The 7,569-nt window shown below is 40.2% G+C and overlaps 1 long non-coding RNA gene across 1 annotated transcript; it reads right to left on the reverse strand.

Moving 5' to 3' along the window:
* Nucleotides 1-290: 290 nt before the first annotated feature.
* LOC107754855 (uncharacterized) lies at nucleotides 291-7,225 on the reverse strand. Its single transcript, XR_001641636.1, has 3 exons — nucleotides 7,106-7,225; nucleotides 6,266-6,352; nucleotides 291-318 (listed from the first exon to the last, which is right to left on the reverse strand). It is a non-coding gene; the product is annotated as an uncharacterized LOC107754855 (long non-coding RNA).
* Nucleotides 7,226-7,569: the final 344 nt, after the last annotated feature.

A 7,569-nucleotide genomic window follows, 5' to 3' on the forward strand; every position in this document is an offset into this window, starting at 1 on the left:
GAGAGGATGTGTTGCCTTGGCAACCGGCATCCCACACACGGCTGCTATTGATTGTGTGAGTATACTGCGATCCAGATGTGAATACATTTGTTCATATCGTTGTTTTATCGTTGTGTGTAGATTTCTGTGATGTCACCGTAACAAATCCTGTTTCCATAGAAACACTGTGCTCAGTGATGCTCAGGATCTGTGTGTCGCACCTTCATCTGGTCCACACTCACAGACACACACTCTCTCTCTCTCTCTCTCTCTCAGAAACACACACACACTCACAGACACACACACACACACTCTCTCTCTCTCTCTCTCTCTCGCTCTCTCTCTCTCTCTCATTTTGAAGATATGGACCCATAAGTTTGGTAGATATGACAATACAGTAACAGGAGAACATTGTAATATTGGCCCAATTGGAGGCGCCATATCTCTACTTCAAAATGCTATAGTAAAAATGTCTGATAATTTTCATGGTAACAGTCAAGGACTGAATAAGGGAATAAGGCCAATACTGCAATGGCTCTTGTAAGTGTATTGTCAGTGTCCATGACATCAAAACTGTACAGTAACCAACAATACAATGGCTCTTTCAGTTCAATTTAGTTTAGTTCACATTTATTTATATAATACTTTTCACAGTACATGTTTCAAAGCACCTTTTCAGAAAATGCATGTTTCTGTTACAACACCACAATAGTCTTTTATGAGATGATATCAGAAAGTACAGTTGGAAGATGCTACAAGTTACAGAATTTACAAATATCATATATGCATTTAAACAAAATGAATGTGCATTTTAAAGCAATGACAACTTGATCATTTTGTATAATAATCCAGAGCTGATGTTTTGATGAAAGCACTTTGTAAATTATTTGATCACAGATCATAACCTAGATGTGCTCTGTTTGACAGAAACCTGGCTACAACCAGATGATTGCATTATTTTAAATGAGTCTACCCCCCAAGATTACTGTTATAAACATGAGCCGCGTCCAAAAGGTAAAGGGGGAGGTGTTGCTACAATTTATAGTAATATTCTCAATATTTCTCAGAAGTCTGGCTTCAATTATAATTCGAGTTAGTGCTGGCTGCAGATAAAGTCTTAATTGTTGGTGATTTTAATATCCATGTTGATAATGAAAAAGATGCATTGGGATCAGCATTCATAGACATTCTGAACTCTATTGGGGTTAGACAACATGTCTCAGGACCTACTCATTGTTGTAATCATACTCTAGATTTAATACTGTCACATGGAATTGATGTTGATGGTGTTGAAATTATGCAGCCAAGCGATGATATCTCAGATCATTAGTTAGTCTTGTGCAAACTTCATATAGCTAAAACTGTAAATTCGATCTTCCTGACTTGTCTCAATTCCTTAGCATATCCAATAGCTCAGAAAAACTTGATGGTGTAACAGAAACTATTAAATCTCTCTTTTCTAGCACTTTAGATATGGTTGCTCCTTTACGCTTAAAGAAGATTAAGGAAAACAGTCTGACACCGTGGTATAACGAGCACACTCGCACCCTAAAGAGAGCAGCCCGGAAAATGGAGCGCAGCTGGAAGAAAACAAAACTAGAGGTATTTCGTATTGCATGGAGGGAAAGTACTTCCTCCTACAGTAAAGTAGGTTCGATTCGATTTTGATTCACAAGCTTTAGATTCGATTTCCAATTTGATTCGATTCAATATCAATTATTTTGGATCTAATATCAGGTACAGTATATGCCAAATTTTCTCAAGGAAAAAAAACTCAACTAAAGCTGTAAAATATACATGCGAGTCAGTTGGTACTACATTATTATAATTTTGAAGGTTCAAATTAACTGATTTGTATACAAACACTTAAATTACACTCAATTAAGTTTTATAATAATAAAGTTACAACTACATAATTATATTTCTACTCCAATTCGTTTTTTTTTTTGTTGTTGAAATATAAACAATTGGTGCCTGTCATTTAAAACTTTGTCAGATTTATTCAAACATAAAACATTGAAGAACGGTAAAAATTGGCATTTATTGTTTGGATACTGCAATAAAATGGACAGAATTGGAAATCTGGGACTATTACTCAAAAGTAATAAAGCACAAAGCTTATTGTGATTTATTGGATGGGAGGCATGCTACAATGTTCCCTTCATTAACTGAAAACAGGCTAGTCTAATCGATTCTTCGGGTTTAAGAATCAATATTGTTTCGTAAAAATGAGAATTGATTAAAATCGAGAAATCAATATTTTTTTACCCTGCCCTACAGAAAAGCCTTAAAAACTGCTAGATCTGCTTACTTCTCGTCTCTTTTAGAAAAAAACGAACACAACCCCAGTTATTTATTCAGTACCTTGGCTAAATTAACAAAAATAAAGCATCAACAGCAGCAGACATTCCCCAATGGCACAGCAGTAATGACATTATAAACTTGAAAAAATTGTTTAAAAAATATATCTATATATAGATAAAATTAAATCCATGCAGCCGTCAGCTACAATAACGCTATAGATCTTCTGAGGAATAATTCCACTCATTCTCTGCTGTAGGAGAGGAAAAATTGTATAAACTTGTTAAATCATCTACTAAAAAAGGTGCTTCCAGAAGTCATGGATCCTCTTCTGAATATTATTAATTCATCATTGTCATTAGGATCCGTCCCTAAAACCTTCAAATTGGCTGTTAATAAGCCTCTCATTAAAAACCACAACTTGATCCTAGAGAATTAGTTAATTACAGACCGATCTCAAATCTCCTTTTTCTGATAAAAATACTAGAAAAGGCAGAATCCTCTCAGCTATGTTCCTTCTTAGAGAGAAATGGTATCTGTGAGGATTTCCAGTCAGGATTTAGACCGTATCATAGTACTGAGACTGCTCTCATTAGAGTTACAAATGACCTGCTCTTATCATCTGATCGTGGTTGTTTTTCTCTATTAGTACTACTGGATCTTAGCGCTGAGTTCGACACTATCGACCACAACATTCTTTTGAGTAGACAAAAAAATTATGTTGGCATTAGTGGTATTGCATTGGCATGGTTCAGATCATACTTATTGACCGTCATCAGTTCGTAGCAGTGAATGACGAGATATCATATCGATCACAAGTACAGTATGGAGTGCCACAAGGCTCAGTACTAGGACCGTTGCTTTTCACATTACCCTTGGGAGATATCATCAAGAAAGATGGTGTTAGCTTTCACTGTTATGCTGATGATACTCAGCTCTATATTTCTTCGTGGTCCGATGAAACCTACAAATGTACCTGAAACGCACCTGTGTTGCAGCCTGGAATTAAACCACACCATGCTGGTTTGGTCTGGTCAGAGGAGAACTGGCCCCCGACTGAGCCTGGTTTCTCCCAAGGTTTTTTTCTCCATTTCTGTCACCGATGGAGTTTTGGTTCCTTTGTCTTGCTTAGTTGGGGACGCTTGACTGATTGCACAGACACTATTGAAGAGAGCTGAACTGGATGATGACATCACTGAATCATTAATGAACTGACTTTAGATGGAAAAATGACTGTTATTGTCTTCTTGCATTATTGACAAACTATTTTCCTGTTAAACACTATAAAGCTGCTTTGACACAAACAGCATTATATAAACAGAGGTGACTTTTGACAATTTTGATGCCAATTTTATGTTTTTTCAACATCAATTGCCCACTGGGTAAGAGTAAAATGTGTATGGATGTCTGAACTACACACTGGTGTAGATGGTGGATTACATTGAATAATTGTCATAAATTGAGGTTGATATTTATAATAACGTGCCATATTTCCACTGTGAAGTTGGGAATTAAATTCATGTTCCCATTGTTGCTTCAGTTTTATTAAAAATGATATATTCTGTGAACAAATTAAAGTGTATCATACCAGTGTTAATTTCAGAAAGTGTATTGATTTTCAAAATGACGACATGAACATCTGATTTCTCATGAAATTGAACCCTAACACTAAGCAGAAGGCTGATGTCAATCACATATTTGAAATAAAATATACAATATAACAATTTAAATAGTTTTGAATGAATTGCATATGTTAGTGTGTATTTCCATAATCGTGTTGCGTTTAGCACAGTTTGAGAATCACTGGTCCAGGCTTTGATACCATCAAGATTTCCAAGAAAAGAAAAGCATTCTGGGTAAGTCACATACTTTCCCTCAAACACAGACAGATGCTCCAATCCTGATCAGGCACTTTAATGAACGCGTTCACAGATCAAATCAGAGAGACAGATGTTATTCACACATTTCTAGTGTTCAGTGCCATTGGCTGTATTTTCATGGAAAATTACGTATATAGTCCTACGACCAGATATTTCAGTGCAAAAACCCAAAGTTTGGCAAAGGAAGTTAGCCATGACAATCATTAATGGCGGCTGAAACAGCGTTGGGTTCACAGCCGTCAGTCCAGCAGCAGCGTTTGTGAATCACAACACGGTCACGTCTAACTCTCCCAGTCTCCAGATGGCTCTTCATCATCAGAGTCGTTAGACACCTTCTTCATCCTCATCATGGCGGCTTGGATGCTTCGCTCGAGCGCTGAGTCGGAGCTGTGTGTGGGGCCGCTGGAGGGCGGGACTTTCTTCAGGGTGACTCCCTGACGGATGGCTGACAGCAGGCTGTTCCTGACCTCGCCGCTCTCTGCGCTGACCGTGACCTTCCGCAGCTGTGTCTGTCCACGCTGCAGCGACGCTAACAGCTCGTCCATCGATCCTGCATCACAAACATGACATTCACTCAAACGGGTGAAACGTCCAGCTCAGATTTTTACTCGAAATCACACAGAAACCATCATTGAAATGACAAGCTCGAATGTCGTCTGACTCTCTCAACCAAACAGAACTTTACACTGCTTTTAATATTTGTCCCACTATGAACCCTCTCTAAGCTCCTCCTGAATGTGACACGCGAGACATCTTCGTTTAATGACTGGCTCGGCTTTGAGGATTTAAGACAAGTCTGAGGTTCTTTTAACTTTATGAAGCGTTTACAAGAACTTGAATTCTTAAGAAACTAGACAGGAATAAGAATTTTTAAGAATACATAATTATTCATCACTCTTTCCTTAAGATGAAAAATAAGAAGAAAACAGCAGTTAAAGGCACAATATGTAATTTTCGCCGCTGGAGGGCGCGTATTCAAAATAAACAAAGAATCAAAGGCGTCGTTTGATGACACGGTGACTGAGTGTGGAATCATGGGAGTTGTGGTCTTCATCCCCACAGCCGATGCAATCTGACGGGACTCAGGCAGAGATCATGTTCATGGATGAGCTAATGATTTATTAACGTAGTAGAATGAAGCACGACACACGGCTGGAGAGCAGCGGAGCTTTTATTATGCCACAGTCGAGCGCTTCCGCTGCTTCCGGTCGTGCGTATGTGGGGTAAAGCAGTGCTGTTTTATCATACGAGATACATTTAGTTCTGTTATAATGCTACTCTGTGCGGTCGTCACCGGTAGCACACACACACTCATGTGCATGCACACACTCATGTGCACACACACGCACTCATGTGCACGCGCACACACACACTCATGTGCACACACACGCGCACACACACACACACACATATTTAGAGAGGAAACTGAGAGATTGAATCGGATGTGGAAATGGAATGACATGAACAGGAATTCAATTAAATACAATTCAACACGAAGAAAGAAATACAACATAGAAATTTCATCAGTCCAACAGAACGGAGCATCATCCGGCAGACTGCTGCATTCTGGGAAATGAAGAGCTCATCCACTGTTGTCCATAAAATGCAAGTTCATTTATTAGATATAATGAAAAAAATTCAATGCGAATTTCCATAAGAGGCTCATTGCGTGTTTGATTGTTTATGGCTGATTCACACTGAATATTGATATATGATATACGAATTTCATTTCAAACCCTTCAATATCTCGTCCGTTTGGGACTCGTGTGACTCTGCTCAGAATTTGCTGAGAATGTGCTCACGTGACTGTGCCTGTGTGTGCATGGATCACCAGAGCCACTAACGGCACACGTGTGCCACATTCACTGCAGGGGAAATGAGCGTGAACCAACAGAAACACATTCAGTGGCCTCAGCTTCCACAGTCACACCAGCGCAGGGAATTCTGGGAATGTGAGCGTGACCCCTGCTGGACTGAAAGAAGGCTTAGTCGCCATGGTAACTCGGTCGGCCCACAGACAGCCCACGGATCCTACGGTACTGTGACTCATTATGGGATGCTTTGTGGGGTGATGCAGTGGGTTGTGGTTATGGCACATTACTCACCAGCTGTGCAGAGTGGAGTTGGCGGTGCTGCTTAGATCTCTGCACGACTGAACGCTGCTGCTGCTCGTGAGCCTGAACACACAACTCCTGCGGGTACACACACACACACACTCACATGCACGCACACGTTTGTTTTTGTGAATTGTGGGGACATTCCATAGGAGTAATGGTTTTTATACTGTACAAACTGTATGTGCTATTGCTCTACACCAACCCTACCCCTAAACCTACCCCTTACAGGAAACTTTGTGCATTTTTACTTTCTCAAAAAAACTCATTCTGTATGATTTATAAGCGTTTTGAAAAATGGGGACATGGGGTAATGTCCTCATAAGTCACCTTCTCCTATGTCATACCCATGTCATTATACAAATTTGTGTCCTCATATGTCACAAAAACACACGCACGCGCGTGCACACACACACACACATTTAGTTACCCTAATTGTGTTCCATTAAACACCATGCGCTCTCTCTCACACACACACACACACGCACACACACTCACTCACACACTCACACACACAGACACTGACGCACACACTCATGCGCTCTCTCTCACACACACACACACACGCACACACACACTCACACACACGCGCACGCACACAAATACACAGACGCGCGCGGTAAACATACAGGTTGCGTACAGTGTGTGTGTGCGTGTGTATGTGTAGTGTGAGTGTGTGTGTGTGTGTGTATGTGTAGTGTGTGTGTGTGTGTGTGTGTGTCTGTGTGTGTCTGTGTGTGTGTCTGTGTGTAGTGTGTAGTGTGTGTCTGTGTAGTGTGTGTGTGTCTGTGTGTGTGTTTGTGTAGTGTGTGTGTGTGTGTGTGTGTGTACCCGCTGGTTCCTCAGGTAAGCTCTGCGTGATGAAATCGCTGCTCTTTTGCTCTCCAGTTGTTTCAGGTGCTGCTGCAGGTGTGAGTGGGCGGGACTTACATCCACCTGAACATCCTGCAGCGGCTCTCATGTACTGCAGCGTCTCTTTAGCCAATAGGACTCTGAGTTTCTCTTGTCTGGGCGTGGCCATTGCAAAAAATTGTCAACAAATATTTTTGCTGTCGAATAGTCATTTGATCTCATATGACCTAATGAAAGAGCCTGCAGTAATGCGGTTTTACCAGTGTCAAGGTCAACTTAATTATCCCCAAAGGGCAATTTGTTTCTCAGCCAGCAGTAAACCATATACAATCAACAAACAAACACCACAACACACAGACAAAAAACAATGACTTCCATTAATAATATACATAAGATTATTTGTAATTTAAAAAAACCAATGGCAGCTGGTATAAAATAATTTT

Source organism: Sinocyclocheilus rhinocerous, unplaced genomic scaffold, assembly GCF_001515625.1.
Source record: "Sinocyclocheilus rhinocerous isolate Xijiao unplaced genomic scaffold, SAMN03320098_v1.1 scaffold6041, whole genome shotgun sequence".
NCBI lineage: Eukaryota > Metazoa > Chordata > Actinopteri > Cypriniformes > Cyprinidae > Sinocyclocheilus > Sinocyclocheilus rhinocerous.